This window comes from Pinus tabuliformis, chromosome 4_2 (assembly GCF_031772625.1).
Source record: "Pinus tabuliformis cultivar Carrire ecotype Pingquan chromosome 4_2, CPIR1, whole genome shotgun sequence".
NCBI classification, from domain to species: domain Eukaryota; kingdom Viridiplantae; phylum Streptophyta; class Pinopsida; order Pinales; family Pinaceae; genus Pinus; species Pinus tabuliformis.
Window position 1 is genome coordinate 205,330,488 of NC_142304.1, and position 15,881 is coordinate 205,346,368.

The 15,881-nt window shown below is 36.3% G+C and overlaps 1 pseudogene; it reads right to left on the reverse strand.

The window, feature by feature from the left end:
• The window catches only part of LOC149168839 (ubiquitin fusion degradation protein 1 C-like), a 119,229-nt pseudogene extending 103,766 nt beyond the window's left edge, over positions 1–15,463 (reverse strand).
• Positions 15,464–15,881: the final 418 nt, after the last annotated feature.

The window sequence follows — 15,881 nt, forward strand, 5'->3', positions numbered from 1 at the left end:
CTACACATCAGTGCAGGGGAGACAAAGGCCATTAGCATCGGTCTTGTGAACTGGGAAAAAAAGAAGCTTCAGGGGAAATGGTGCAAAAGGGAATTTATCTGATCATGAAGAGGGACACAATGGGAGTTTCTTCATGAAGAAAAAGCATGCAGGGTTCACTGTAGAGGTCCTTCAGGATCAAGGAATGGGGAGTACATGGATAATAAAAAAATGTTGTGTAATAGCAAGATAACAGAGTTACTTCAGATCTCAAGGTTGGATGGTGAAGTGGTTTTCAATCGGATCCAAGGAGCAATTAAGGGTTCCTTAGGCCAGATTATGAAGAAAGTGAAAGAGTTCAACCGGGATTGGAGAGTAATTAAGGATTCTCAGATCCGGATATTAGAAGAAAACATGGAAATCATCAAATGTTCAAAATAGAGTCTACTTAAAAAAATTCTAAGATAAATTTCCAGTTAATTCATTCAACTTTAGATAACATTTAAGTTTGTGAAAAAACAAGAAAACAACAAATTTGACAAAGAAAATACTTCAGTGTAATGGCTCAACACATGAATCCTGTAATGCAATATCTTTATTACTTGGTCCAGTCTGCTAACTTGATGATCCAGGTGGATATTGGTGGCCACCTGCTGGTTTATTTCCATTGTTGTTTGTAAGCATATTTCAGAATTTTACATTAATGAAATGAATTATTATTTCCACTGCATCTCTGTGTTTATGGTTATCTCTGTAATTTGTTGCATACTTGTTCAAATCTGGATCACTTGAAAAATTGGTACAATAACCCTTAGGTTTATGATCAAAATAACTCTACCAATATAGAGAAATCCACACTCAATACTTTGAATTATGAAGTATTTATGCAAAAATAATTTACAAAATATACCAAACTGTCTTGGGAATTAATCTAGGAGAAAGAAATATCTTCATGCAAGAAGATAGAGACAGATGTTCAACTGATGTATGCTATTCCTGTTTATTAGGTTGTGATATCTTTATGCTCTGATATTTTTCCTTTTATTCTCTACCTTGTTGTTGGTCTTCACGGTGGATGTTCTTTTCACTCTGACCTTTCAACTGATACACTTTTACCTAATATTCTTTCATCTGGTTGGCCTACCATTATCCTTTTACTATGCCTTTCCACCCTTACTATACATTTTTACATTTTGACTGTGTATTTATATAGTAATTCATTCAGTTTCTCCCATGTTTCTGCATCTGGTAATTGGATATTTATCATCTTCCTATAAATTTCATATTCCTCTGTGTGCTTGGCAAAAGTGGGTTTATTCACAAAAAGGTGTTTTACCTCATGCTGGAGGTAAAACAAGTTCTCAAAAGTTTGGTATAGGACCTTTCCAGTTGGCATCCCGTTCATAGAGGAAGTATTTACCTGATCTCTGGCCATTTCTCTAATTCTTCTATTGTAGTCCTCGTGTGGCATTAATTTATCATTTATTACTAAGGGATTTGGCAGACCCTTTTGCCTCAAAACTTCAAATTCAACCATGAATCTATCTATATCCAGTTGCATGGTTTGGCACTTATCTTCCAGGTTTAACATTAAATTTCTCTTGGTGAGGACCCTTTTTACTTCTAGTATTGTACATGTCTTGTAAGGTATCTCCAATTCTTGCAATTCATACTTATTTTTGGATTTAAGGAAGTGGACGATCCTAGCGACTTTCTCTGGCATGTCTCCTAGTTCTATTTTCACTCTTTGTATGGCTTCTGTAACCTCCTTCACTAAGTCAATTTGCTCAAAAATTACTTGGATGGATGGCCAAATATCATTGATAGAGTCAATGATATTGGCCCAAAACTGTTCCTTGGCTTGGCCCAGTGGTTCCTTCAAAGTCGATTCCTTCTCCAAGCTTTTTATTCTTTCATTCATTCTGGTTGCCTTTTGTACTTCTTCCTTGTGCATAATCTGGGCAATCTTATAGTCAATATCTATACTAGTTACCTTTTCCTTGAGCTTGTTCATTTCTGTGGTTTGAATGGACATGTCTTCCATTGCCTTGACCAATTTACTAGCCTCATCACCTGACTGAGCTGCTACTGTTGACCCTGTTTCTGGTGTAGACATTATGGCAGCTGGCAGTGCTGTAGCCATTTGAGCTGTAGGAGCTAAGTATGATGCCAAGGTGGATGGTACTGTAGTAGTAACTGTTGGGATAACAGTGGCAGGGGCAGTCTCCAGACTAGCTTGTTTTAACTGTATCAAGATATCTAACTCCTTTTCAATTTACTTTAGTTGATCATTCAATTGTAGAACCAGGTCCATCATCTCCTCTTGATGTGTTTGGCTCTCCAGGACCTCTTTTGTTTTTGGGTACTGTGAATGAGGAAGTTTCAGTTTTTTTTTTAGAGCTACAATGTCCTCATTCTTCTTCTTGATCAATTTCTCAGCAACCTTGATGTCATTGGGATCATGTCCCAGCTCAATTACCAGGTCCTCCAATGACTTGATTCTATTGTCCTTGGCCTATGAGGAGGACTTTTCCAATTTATATTGAGATGTAATGTTATCTAATGAACTCTATAGCTTATGTGCAGCCATGGCCTTTCCTATCAAGGTGGAGTAGATCATGTCTCCTACCTGCTTGTGGAATTCAATCTGGTCAATGGGATGAACATCCCTAGCCAACACCTCAAAGTTTGTTTTTATGTAGTCAATTGATGTATTTGGCTGTTGGAAAGTTGGCGACATGAAGGACACCTACATTTTTCCTGTTTTGATGTCAAAAGCTAACATCAACCTGCTTTGATTTGCTTGTGTGTGTTTGAAGTATTGAGCATAGGTTTCAGCCTTCAACTTCTCGTTTCTTAACTTAAATTATTAATACCTATCCTTGACATCCTTTTCTTTATCAGCTGGCCTAGTGAATGAAGAAACCTCAACACTGAGTTGTCTCTCAATCAGTTGAGTGCTAGATGTTGAGGGTTGTTGTGTTTCTCCTGAAGCTATTGTACCTTTGCTTATTTCCACCATTGTATCAGTGCTAGTGATTTCCACTTATTTAATGGTGTCTTCCTGTTCAGTTACAGGATTGAGCTTGGGCCTCTTGTTGATCTCAAACTGCTCATCTGTGGTATCCATAGCTAAACTGGAACCCTCCTCCTTGTTTCTCTTTGGGTTTATGTCTTCATTTGTTGGATTCTGTAAACCAGGAGGAATATTCAATGGTTCCCCTAGTTCTGGAACCTGCAGGAAAGAACTTTCATCAATATGTATTTCTACATTATTCAATGTATTTTCTACATCCACTACAGTGCTATCCAGGTCAATTAGAGTGCTTTCCAACCATTCTGATTGGTTGGAAAGCCTCTCAATTTCTGGTCTGGGATGATGGATAAAAGGTCCCAATTTTACCTTGATCCTCAATTTATTTATGACTCCATGAGGGTCATACTTCCACATAAGACTATTTTTCAATTTCATTTGCTGTAACATCTTGTCTGCCTCTGGTCCAGCTTCTCTGGTATTACAAATGAAGGGACCCAATTGATTTTTCATTTTAAATTGGGTTTTCTTCCTAGCTGCTAGGAAGTTGGCTTCATCAAAATTGATAATCTGCCTAAAATATTCTAGTGAAAATATCCTCATGGGGAGGTATTTGGGTAGTTTGTAAGGGGAAAGTTGGCATCCATAAATTCTTATCTTTGTGTGGTTCCGATACAGATACTAGTATCCCACCTTACTGTTCTTGGCCAACTATAACACTTGTTTGATTTCCTGGCTGATTCTAGGTTGAGAGCTACTGGTTAGCATATTCATGACTGGATGGACAAATGAATCAATGAAGTCCTTATAAGTGAATGTAGTGGAGTACTTTTGGATCAAGGGTTTCCAATAAATAATTGATCTTTGATTTCCCTTGGTATCCAACTTCTGGATGCTGACAGGGAATTTGTCTGATTGATAATACAAGAACATATGAAATAATACAGAAGAGTACTTGAAGACTCTTTCAGTAGGTAATCTAGTGAATTTTTCATGCATCCTATCTGCAATGAACTGAGCATAGTTTTAAATTACAGCAAGAGGCTTGTCTGGGCCAAATATGGAAAGGAAGGCTAGGACAAACTCATCCACATGCTCATCTGTGGTATATCCTAAAATGCAAGAGAGGATGGTAATAATTTGTCTGCCTTTCTTAGAAAAATGGTGGCAGCATAAGGGGGACTATCTATGGGAGTATGACATTCATCTATGATGAAAGTCTGGAAAATTTGGGCTATTCTAGGAAGGTCTAACATGGTATAGAGTTCCAAAAAATCTCCAATAGACGGTGGGGTCTCAATAGGGCTTGGTTGGACCTACAACATTTGGTTAATGGATTCTGCAGTGATGGTAAACAATACTTGTTAGTTAGGGGTGACAATGGCTCTTTGGCTGGGAATGTAGCAAGCATGATAGAAGTGGATGATGTATGGGAATGGGTGTACTTTTGGTAGCAAATACTTAGGCAAATTAGACTCCCACAGGTGAATGTCATCGTTCTGGTTCAAGAATGTGTCCTTACTCCAGTAGTGGAGCTTCAGAAGGTAGGCAAGGGAAGCTATGTCTTTTATTTGGAAATATATGTCTGCTAATGCAATGTGGTTGATGTCTAGGTGAGGGGTTTGTAGAGGTCTCATGTCCAAAGAGGTTTGGAAAGCCATAATTGTGTTTACAGATATGAATTAGGCTTTGAGGGGTTTTTTAGGAGTGAGTTTTGGAAGCTCTGGTAGAGTGGGTGGGAAATTACAGTTTGCACAAGGGTTTGGGGTGTGCAGCAGGTTTATTTTCAATTTAGCCAAGTTTCTTTAATTAATTCAATTAATTAAGCTTTCAATTTAAATTGTGCATTTTCAAATTGAAGGGTCATTCTGGTTTTTCCCAAGAATACCTGGAAATTGATGGTCTGGCTTGCAAACTGGGTTCAATGGTGATTACAAACGGTATGGTGGCTTCAAATGTCAACTGGTTGCTTCAATTAGGTTTCCGGAGCTTCTTCAGGTGGCAGATAGTGGTCAATTTGGTCGCAGAGGTCTCAGGGTGTCGCAATGGCTAAGCAGCAGTTGAGGAGAAAAATGAGTGAAAAGAGTGAATTGGGGCTTTTCCGGCCTTTTAACAGGTAACAGTCACATTTTGGGGTGGAAAATATAAATGAACAGTGGGCAGTTTTTGGTCTAGGCGAGGAGGTGGTTTTTTGGGCCATCGCACCACTTTTGGAGTGCAGGTGGTATTTTCACGAGCACGTTATCTCACCTGGTGCTTCCACGTAGTAGAACAGTGCCCAGGCAAAACCGTGAATCTCGCTTGCTCTCGGGCTATTATTGATCGGTCGATGAACCCGCATGATATGGATGCGCACAGTCGGATCTAGGGGTAGGAGATCAGATGGCTATCGTGTGGTTAAGTTGCATGGAGGGAATCAGGAAAGGGATTTGCGGGGCCCGGGGTTTAATTACACAAAAATGTAATTAATTAACCAATAAAGTTGAGTTTTTTAACATAAGCAACGGGTCAATAAAGTGGGACCATTGAATATGTGGTGGAGTTTTTTAACCGCACCAAGGGTTGGTGGGTTAAAAGAGGTTTGTCGGTGAAATATGAAATGGTGGGGTTAATTAGATAAAGCGGGGGCATAAAAACTTAGGACAAAGGGGTTTTTGTGGGTTTTGAAAGGAAATAGGGAAATTAATAAGGGGGGAAGGTAATATTTGCAATGGGGAATGGATTTCACACTAGGGAAAAGGGGTTTTGGGTAGGGGGATGATTTTCAAAAGGTAATTACTAGGGAAATGTGTGAAACCAAAGGGTAAGGGTCAAAATGAGGGGAAAAAAGGGATTTATATGTGATGAAGGGATAATGGGGAAATTAGCAAATAAGCATGTGGGGCATAGTGAAATGAGGGGAAATTAGTAAACAAGCTTGTGAATATCTTTTCTTTCTCATAAATCCTCCTGCACATGAAACGTAGGATTGAGCATGATAAATGTGATTTTGACTTAGCAACCTTGTGCATTTGCAACTTTTCTTCTACCTACCCTTTATTTATCCTAACATTTTTTCTCCATTCATTGGGTGCATTTGAGCTTTTTGACCCTTTATTTCCTTTTCTTTTGAAAAGAAAACTATCTAATTCTATCCTTATAGCTTCCAATGGCTCAGATTAAACTGATAAGCTCATTTTTATTCTCTACCTAACTATCGATCTGCCAAGGTTAAATAGTTTGGCTAGATGCTTATTCTCTATATATCAACATAAAATTTAAAGCATGAATGAGTCAAGATTAAGCTATTTGACCATCATGGATTGTGGCATTTTTGACAAGATGCACACAACCTTATTTTACAAAGTAAAGTAAAAAGTAGTGGCATTTGAATTTGCACACTTTTTTAATCTGTTTTATTTCTTTTTGGGGTTCATATTTTTCACTTTTTTTCACTTTTTCTTTCTTTTTGTCCTTTGATTATTCTTTTAGGACATACCCTCTTTACATTTTTTAATTTTTAATATGGAAAACATTTTGCAGAAAGCAAAAGTATGTACAATATTACAATACTAACCATAGCCAATTCAAAATTATGAATCCTATTATTATAGGACCTTAACAGTGGCTCCACATGGCGATGGCATTTCTTGGTGAAATGTCAAGAACTTTAAGATTAGCAGTGTTTGGAACTGTGACTGTAGTTAACTTGTAAGCTTCTCTTCTGTGATTCTGCTTTATTCATACTTATGATGGTGAACCCTTCAAAGCTCAGGGCCTTCTCTCCAGGCTTCAACTTCAAAAGATTACCATCCAATCCAATCTAAACTCTGCAATGTTACATACAATGAGTAAAGTAAAGTGAATTATTGTTAATCTGTGGATAAGTAATGCTTCAAGATTCTACCACTGACAAGTCCTCTTGGTAGATCTGTTCCATCTAACTCTCTCAAGGAAAATGCATTGTTACCTCTATAACCATAAATGACATAAACGCCTTGCCATAGAAAATCAAATTTTCCATGTTTGCCCTTATATTCTCTTCTAGAATCCCATTTAAGTACTTTGTCACCTATGTAAAAATGACCAGCTTTCGTCTTTTTGTCAAAATCTTTTTCATTTTATCTTGGATTACTTATGATTTAACATAGACTTCTTCTCTGGTTTGCTGCATTGTATTATCATATTTATCCTTCTTTGGATACCATTTGGTTCTTACAGCAACTCTTGGATGATCTTCGTCACTGGTACTCCTAAAGAGGATGGAAAAACAACATCCATTCCATATACTAACTAATATGGAGATGTACCAATGGAATTTTTGGTAGTTAGTCTGTCTGCCCATAAGGCATTGGCCAACTTTTTGTTCCATGTCTTCTTGTTGTCTTCCATTAGTTTCTTATTGATATTGACAAGCCTTTTGTTTGAGGATTCTTCAAGTCCATTACCTTGAGGGTAATAGGTAGTGGAATGGCCAAGGGTAATGTGATATTTGTTACAAAAGTATACCATTTTCTTGGATTTAAAAGGAGTTGCATTATCAGTAATGAGCCTTTGGGGACATCCAAATCTTGACAGGATATTGTTTTCAAGGAATGAGATAATGACAGAGTCTGTGGTTTGTCTAGAAGGTATGGATTCTATCCATTTGGTGAAGTAATCAGTGGCTGTCAAAATACATTTATGCTGGGCTGAGGAGACTGGGTGAGTTTCTCCAATGAAGTCTAAACCCCATTGTTGAAATGGCACTTCTGTGGATATGGGTTTGAGAGGTAAAGGTAAGATCTTCCTTTTACCCTAAAATATTTATCACTTATGACAAGAGGTCACATGTTTCTTGAAATCTTCAAAAAGAGTGGGCCAGTAAAAACCAGCCCTTAGATCTTGTTAGCAGTTGTTTTCCGATACAAGTGTCATCCACAATCTCCTGCGTGAAATTCTTGCATAATTTTATCAGTTTCTTCTTTCAGTAAAAAATTTAATAGAATGCCACCGTTATCTTTCCAAAATAAAGCATTATCTATGATACAATATTTCATTGATTTTATTTTCAAAAATCTAGCTTTAGTTCTAGATAAACCAGGAGGAGCTTGTACGTTTAGTAAGACAAATATGATATCTGTAAACCAAGGTGAATCTGTAAAGGGTTCACTGATCTGTGGAGTCACCATCTCTTCCTGATCATCTAGGGCAGCAATGAAATTTATGTCCAAGGCCTGACAGTTCGATTCAGGCATGATTTTGGCTAAACCTTGGCCTTTGATAAGTTTTGTAGGCTTTATTTTTATGTCATATTAAAAAATAGTCGCAATCCATTTGCCTTTCTTTCCTTCAGGCCCATTTTGTGTCAAAATGTCCTTTACTACTGAATTTGGAACATAAGCAATGATGTGTGAATACAAGATGTACACTCTGAAATCTTTAATAGATTTCACTAAAGTTAGTGCTTATTTTTCCATTATGTTGTACTTTAGTGTTTTATCTCTTAAATATTTACTGAAAAATGCAATGGGTTGTTCATATCCTTGATCATTCTTTTGCAACAAGTTTGTTGCAATAGTATGTTCTGAAGCAAAAGAAAAAATTATAAAATATTTTTGGAGATTAGGACTTATAAGGACTAGAGTTTTGGTAAGGGATTCTTTGATGGCCTCAAAAGACTATTTAGCTTCCACTATCCATTTAAGTACTGAATCTTTTCTTAACATATTATTTAGTTCTCTAATTAATTCTGCTAGGTTTGAAATGAATCTCCTAAGAAAATTTATTTTTCCTAGAAATGACCGTAATTATCTGATGCTTTTAGGATGAGTGATGGTCAATGTAGCCTCTATTCTAGCAGGATCTATTCTAATTCCAAATTTGGATATTATATGTCCCAAGAGTTTACCTTCTTCTAGACCAAAGAGTGTCTTTTTTGGATTTAATGAAATACCAAATTTTCTGCATTTAATGGAAACTCTTCTCAAGTGATCTACATGTTCATTATCAGATTTAGAAAAGACTGTGATGTCATCTTGGTAAACAACTAGGAAGTCATGGATTTCTTTGGAAAAATATATATCCATAGCTCTTTGAAATGTTTCTCCTGCATTCATTAATCCAAAAGGCATTTTCAAATACATGAAAGTACCCCAAGGAGTAGTAAATGCAGTCTTTTCTTGGTCCTCTGGTTGAACTAAAATTTCGTTGTATCTAGAAAATCCAACAAGCAATGAAATTCTAGATAAACCTACTACCATCTTAAGAATATGGTCCGTCTTTGGGAGAGGATAGTTGTCTTTTAATGCGACTTTGTTCAAGTTTCTGAAATCAACACAGAGTCTCATTTCTCCTATTTTCTTCCTAGTAGTGACTAAGTTTGAGACCCAATCTGAATATATAATGGGAGCTATGATTTGGTCATCATACATCATTTTTACTTCCTTTTCAATTGATGGCATAAGAACTGGATTAATTCTCCTAAGCTTCTGTTTAAAGGGTTTATGATCTTCTCTGATTGGTATCTTGTGTTGAATTATGTTGGTGTCATAAGACTTTAGGTCTTCATAATTCCAAGCAAAGACATCTTGAACTCTTTGAACAGACCTATATTTTTAACCTTTTCATCTGGAGGTAAGGCTTTTGATATTTTAATGAAATTAGGTCTTTCTTCAGTTCCTATGTTACATTCTTTTATATCTGCTCTTAAAGGCTCCATTTTTGGTTTCCTAGCTACAGCATTTGAATCAAACAAATCTTCTAATGGGACTAATCCCTTAGGGAAAAAATTATTTTTAAGGTTTAGAATTTCAATATCATCATTCACTATTTCTACATTTTCTAAGTTATCTATTTCTACTTTAGTGAAATTAGTGGGTTTAACCATATCTAAAGTATTTGCATCTATCCCACTATCTATGTGATTGTCTACTGTACAATCTGTATGTATATTACAATTTTGAAACTTTCCTTCAACATTCATAAAATCATAAATTTGAGAATCTTGTGAGGAAATATGCCAATATTTCAAATTATCAGATATGACAGGCCTATGTCTCACTTCTGCAGTGTACTGGTGGTTGGGCTGAAAAGGAAATTTGCACGTACTAGCAAAAGTGGCCAGACTGTGAGCCTGTATATTGTGTTTCCTAGGAATGGCAACAAAGTTAGTTTCCAGAAGGTCCTTGATCAAATCTAGGATAGTTTCTCTATATTGGCTAAGTCTGTGATTATTCACAGAGTATTCACCTTTGATTTGTTTAATAATAAATTCTGAGTCTACCATTATAGAAACTCTCTTGGCTCCAAGTTTTCTAACCATTTGTAGTCCTAAAATTAGAGATTCATATTCTACCATATTGTTCGTGCACTTAAAGTTTAATATAAAACCATGACCTTCAGAATGATTATTTTCCATGTTGTGAATCCACAGTCATGCACCTACTCCTAATCTATTCATAGATCCATCAAAATCCAAATGCCATAGAGACTCATGAAAAATGTTTTCACTATCAGGAGCTTTATACTTTTCTTCTACAGCTCTGATTTCATTTTTATCATGTTCTGAATTGTACAAGATGAAAGAGTCCATATCAAAATGCATGGAGTATATAGGGAAATTCTGTGGTTTTTCTGCATTACTCACCATGTATTTCATCAAGGTCTCTCTATAAAGTTTTCTTTGTTGACCAAAAACAGAGATGGTGGCATATGACATATCTAATTGTAAATATCCCTGCAATTTCGCTCCCCGTGAGAGAGATAACAACATTCCATATTTGGGTGGGATGTCAACAACTACTATGTCCATGACAATACTCTTTGCTAGGCACTGGACTAGAGTTACACACAAATCCTTGATCAGAGTGAGACATTTAACTTGGCTAGAGTCAAAGAAAAATAGGTCCTTATATGGTCTGGTGATATCTAAGTTTAGTCTCTCCATTATTGCTTTTGACATTAAATTATGGGATGCCCCTAAGTCTAGCATAGCATTATGTAATATTTTGTCACGAATGTTCAAGCTAATGTAGAATAGAGGGATACCCCCTTGCTAATGTGTACCATTTACTTCAAGACCAAACAATAACTCATGTTGATCATCATTCAAATTCACAGCATCCTCTCCTTCTCCTATATTTAATGTTTCAGTGATCTGTGATCTATAGAATTCATTTTTCACTAGCTCGGTCAAGGGGACTGATATTTTCAATTTTGCTATCTTAGTTTTAATGTTGAAAGGCAATTGAGTTTTGCTTTATTGGATGAGATCTTCCTTAATAAATGTGGTTTGTGTGTTTTTATCTTATTTTTCTGTACTTGGCACTTCAGTATGCATTTCAACAGTTTTGTTTTGAATTCTCTTATTTGGAATGATTTGAGTAACAATTTCAGTTTGAGTTTTAGATGAAGTTATATCTACAATTTTTGGGCTCGAAGTCTCCTGAGTTCCCCTAGGGAGGATTTGTAGGATTTTGGTCATAGGAGCTTCTGTTATCTTTTTGGTTTGGGTTTGGATTGATATCTTAGTGGAAATTTCATTATTCTTTTTACTTCTAAGGCTATGCTGTTTGTGAACCTCATATATAGCAGATTCATAGCCGTGTTCAACGTCAAAGGACTCTCCAGATTCTAATTGTAATTTTTGCAGCATGTACAATTTCTGTTCTTCTTGATCAAGAAAAACAACATCTTCATTTTTTATCCCTAACAAGTTTATCTGGGTATCATCCTCTCCCTCATGGTTTTGTGAACCCTCACCATCCTTTTCTTGGAAGGGTGGTCTAATTTGCTGATCTAGTATAGCATTCTTTCCAGTGTTAAGATTCTTCTTGAAGTTGGGGTTTCTTATTGGGGGTGGTTGTTGATTCTCCCACTGAGTTTTTATTTCCATGTTTTCTAATCTATTCATTATTCTTTCTACACTCTTTGCTAAACTATCTATTTTACCATCAGATGTGGAGGTTTCCTCTTTAATAACAACTCTTTTTTCATTTCTCATCCTAGCTTCCTTAGCTAATAGATTGGATTCTACACTAACAACATTACTTTGCATTTGTTCCAATGTTTTATGGCTTCTTTCCCTTAATTGGTATGACATATTAGTGTAAAAAGCATCATGGAATTTGATGAGTGCTAGGTCTGGTGGAGGCTTAATATTAGTAGGGATTGCATTATAGATGTTATTGAACCTAGTACAATAATCATGAACTGGCCCATTAGGAGCTCTTCTAGATTATCATATTCAGAAAGTATTTGCATAGGGTTTTTCTTTCTCTCCCATCTATCAATAAACAATCTATGAAAAGCAGCTAAGTCTGCAATATGATTAGCTAGTAAACCTTTGAACCATTTCTTTACATCTCCTGTCAATGTCTGGGAAAACAACCTCATTTGGACATCAGATTCATCAATCTCATGCAACTCAAAATAGTCAGTCATTTTGTTCACATGTTGTTGGGTAGTATACTGACCAATAGCATCAAACAAAAAGATTTTTCTTTGATAATCTTGGGGCATGGCATGGAGCTAAGCTGATAAAACAAAAGGTGCATATCTGTTTGCCATGGCTGAGATTTTGGTTTGACTAGGGGGCAAAGTGCTGGTGCTTGAGGAAGGGCTTGAAATGGATGGAGATGAACTAGATAAGGTTGAGGTGTTTGGTTGGATAGGAAGCTGATGAATAACTGGTTTAGGGGAATGAACTGTGGTGGATATTATAGGTGAGGTGGTAGTAAATGAAGGTGTATTTACAGTATTTGAAGATTGTGCAAAAATTCAGAGGCAGCAGCAGTGAGGGCAGCTAATTCAACTGATTATTGAAGGTAGGCATCATCTATATGGCTTATCAATGTAGAGGTTAAAGCTTCTAGCTTATCAAAAGTATCCAACACAAGTTTATCTAAATCTGGATGTATAGGCACCTTTTTTGACTCAATGAATTGAATAAAATTAGGGTCTAACACAGTTTCATGAATTGCATTTTCTGATTTAGTTCTAAACAATGAGAGGTCAAATGACAAATCAAATGGAATTTCCTCTAAAATTGATAATTCTTTGGGGAGTAAATTTGCTTTAACTAACTGGCTACTACTTGCTTGAGTTTCTACCCTTTTTAATTTTCTTAAAATTCTGTCTGGGTCATCCACTATTGTAGAAGGGTTTAGATCTGGATTTTCCCTGGTATAGTGAGTCTTTTTGGGAGCCAGAATTTTAATTTTGTAATTGTTTTTTGAAACTTTTTAACATCAACTCTAAAATGAGCTTGAGGTGCACAAGATGAGAATTAATATTTCCTTAAATTTTTATTACACTAAGGATTGAAGTTCCCCCGTATGGTCGCCACTTTTCTATCACTCCAATATTTCTATAGAGTTGATTAGAAAGAAATTATTAGAGGTAACCACAAACCTACTTTGGAGATTAGGATCTAGCCTCCCTAATGCTCAGAGAGGGCTCTCTCTTTATGTTTTAACTTTGTTTAGTTAATTGATTTTAGGCTAGTTATGATTGTACTTGGGTTTTGATTTGGATTTGGTGGTGGGATCACTTACTTAGAAGAAAAGAGGGGTGTCTTTTACCATTGGTCTATGGGGTGAAATTTCAAGCATACAAGACTGGATCAAGTTCTAAAAACAATGTGAGTTACTTCAAATCTGAAGCCTGGATGGTGAAGTGGCTTTCAATCGGATCCAAGGAGCAATTAAGGGTTCGTTAGGCCGGATTATGAAGAAAGTAAAAGAGGTCAACTGGGAAGGGAGAGTAATTAAGGATTCTCAGATCTAGATATCAAAAGAAAACATGGAAATGATCAACTGTTCAAAACAGAGTGTATTTAAACAAATTCTGAGATAAATTTCTAGTTAATTTATTCAACTTTAGATAACATTTAAGTTTGTGAAAAAACATAGTAAAAAAAAAATTGACAAAGAAAATACTTCACTGTAATAACTCAACACATGAATCCTGTAATGCAATCTCTTTATTACTTGGTCCAGTCTGCTGACTTGAAAAATTGGAATATAACCCTTAGGTTTATGATCAAAATAACTCTACAAATGTATAGCAATCCACACTCAATACTTCGAATTATGAAGTATTTATACAAAAATAATTTACAAAATATCCTAAACTGTCTTGGGAATTAATCTAGGAGAAAGAAATATCTTCATACAAGAAGATAGAGACAAATGTTCAACTGATGTATGATTTTCCTATTTATTAGGTTGTGTTGTCTTTATGCTATGATATTTTTCCTTTTCTTCTCTGCCTTGTTGTTGGTCTTCACGCTGGATGTTCTTTTCACTCTGACCTTTCAATTGATACACTTTTACCTGATACTCGTTCATCTGGCTGCCCTATCATTATCCTTTTATTGTGCCTTTTCACCCTTACTATACATTTTTACATTTTGACCGTGTATTTCTATAGTAAGTCATCCAGTTTCTCCCATGTTTCTACATCTGGTAATTGGATATTTATCATCTTCCTATAAATTTCATTTGCCTCCATGTACTTGGCGAAAGTGGGTTTATTCACAAAAAGGTGTTTTACCTCATGCTGGAGGTAAAACAAGTTCTCAAAAGTTTGGTGTAGGACCTTTACAGTTGGCATCCCCTTCATAGAGGAATTATTTACCTGATCTCTGGCCACTTCTCTAATTCTTCTATTATATTCCTCCTGTGGCATTAATTTATCATTATTACTAAGGGATTTGGCAAACCCTTTTGCCTCAAAACTTCAAATTTAACCATGAATTTGTCTATAGCCATTTGCATGGTTTGGCATTTATCTTCCAAGTTTAACATTAAATTTCTCTTGGTGAGGACCCTTTTTACTTCTAGTAATCTACCTATCCTATCAGGTATCTCCAATTCCTGCAATTCATACTTATTTTTGGAGTTAAGGAAGTGAATGATCCTAGTGACTTCCTCTGGCATGTCTCCCATTTCTGTTTTCACTCTTTGTATGGCTTTTGTAGCCTCCTTCACTAAGCCAATTTGCTCAAAAATTACTTGGATGAATGGACAAATATCATTGACAGAGTCAATGATATTGGCCCACAATTGTTCCTTGGCTTGACCCAATGGTTCCTTCAAAGTCAATTCCTTCACCAAGATTTTTATTCTTTCATTCATTCTGGTTGCCTTTTGTACTTCTTCATTGTGCATAATCTGGGCAAGCTTAGTCAGTCTCTCGACTGGTTACCTTTTCGTTACACTTGTTCATTTCTGTGGTCTGAATGGACATGTCTTCAATTGCCTTAAACAGTTTACTAGCCTCATCACCTGGTTGAGCTGCTGTTGTTGACCCTGTTTCTGATGTAGACATTATGGCAGCTGGCAGTGCTGTAGCCATTGGAGCTGTAGGAGTTAAGGATGCTGCCAAGGTGGATGGTACTACAGTAGTAACTGTTGGGATAACAGTGACAGGGGTAGTCTCCAGACTAGCTTGTTTTAACTGTATCAAGCTATCTAACTCCTTTTCCATTTCCTTTAGTTGATCATTCAATTTTAGAACCAGGTCCATCATCTCCTCCTGATATGTTTGGCTGTCCAGGACCTCTCTTGTTTGTGGGTGCTCTCAATGAGGAAGTTTCAGTTGTTATTTGAGAGCTTCAATGTCCTCATTCTTCTTCTTGATTAATTTAGCAATGATGTCATTGGGATCATGTCCCAGCTCAATTACCAAGTCCTCCAATGACTTGATCTTGTTGTCCTTGGCTTGTGAGGAGGCCTTTTCCAATTTTTATTGAGCTGTAATGTTATCTAATGAACTCTGCAACTTATGTGCAACCATGGCCTTTCCTGGCAAGGTGGAGTAGATCATCTCTCTTACCTGCTTGTGGAATTCAATCTGGTCAATGGGATGAACATCCCTAGCCAACACCTCAAAGTCTATGTTTATG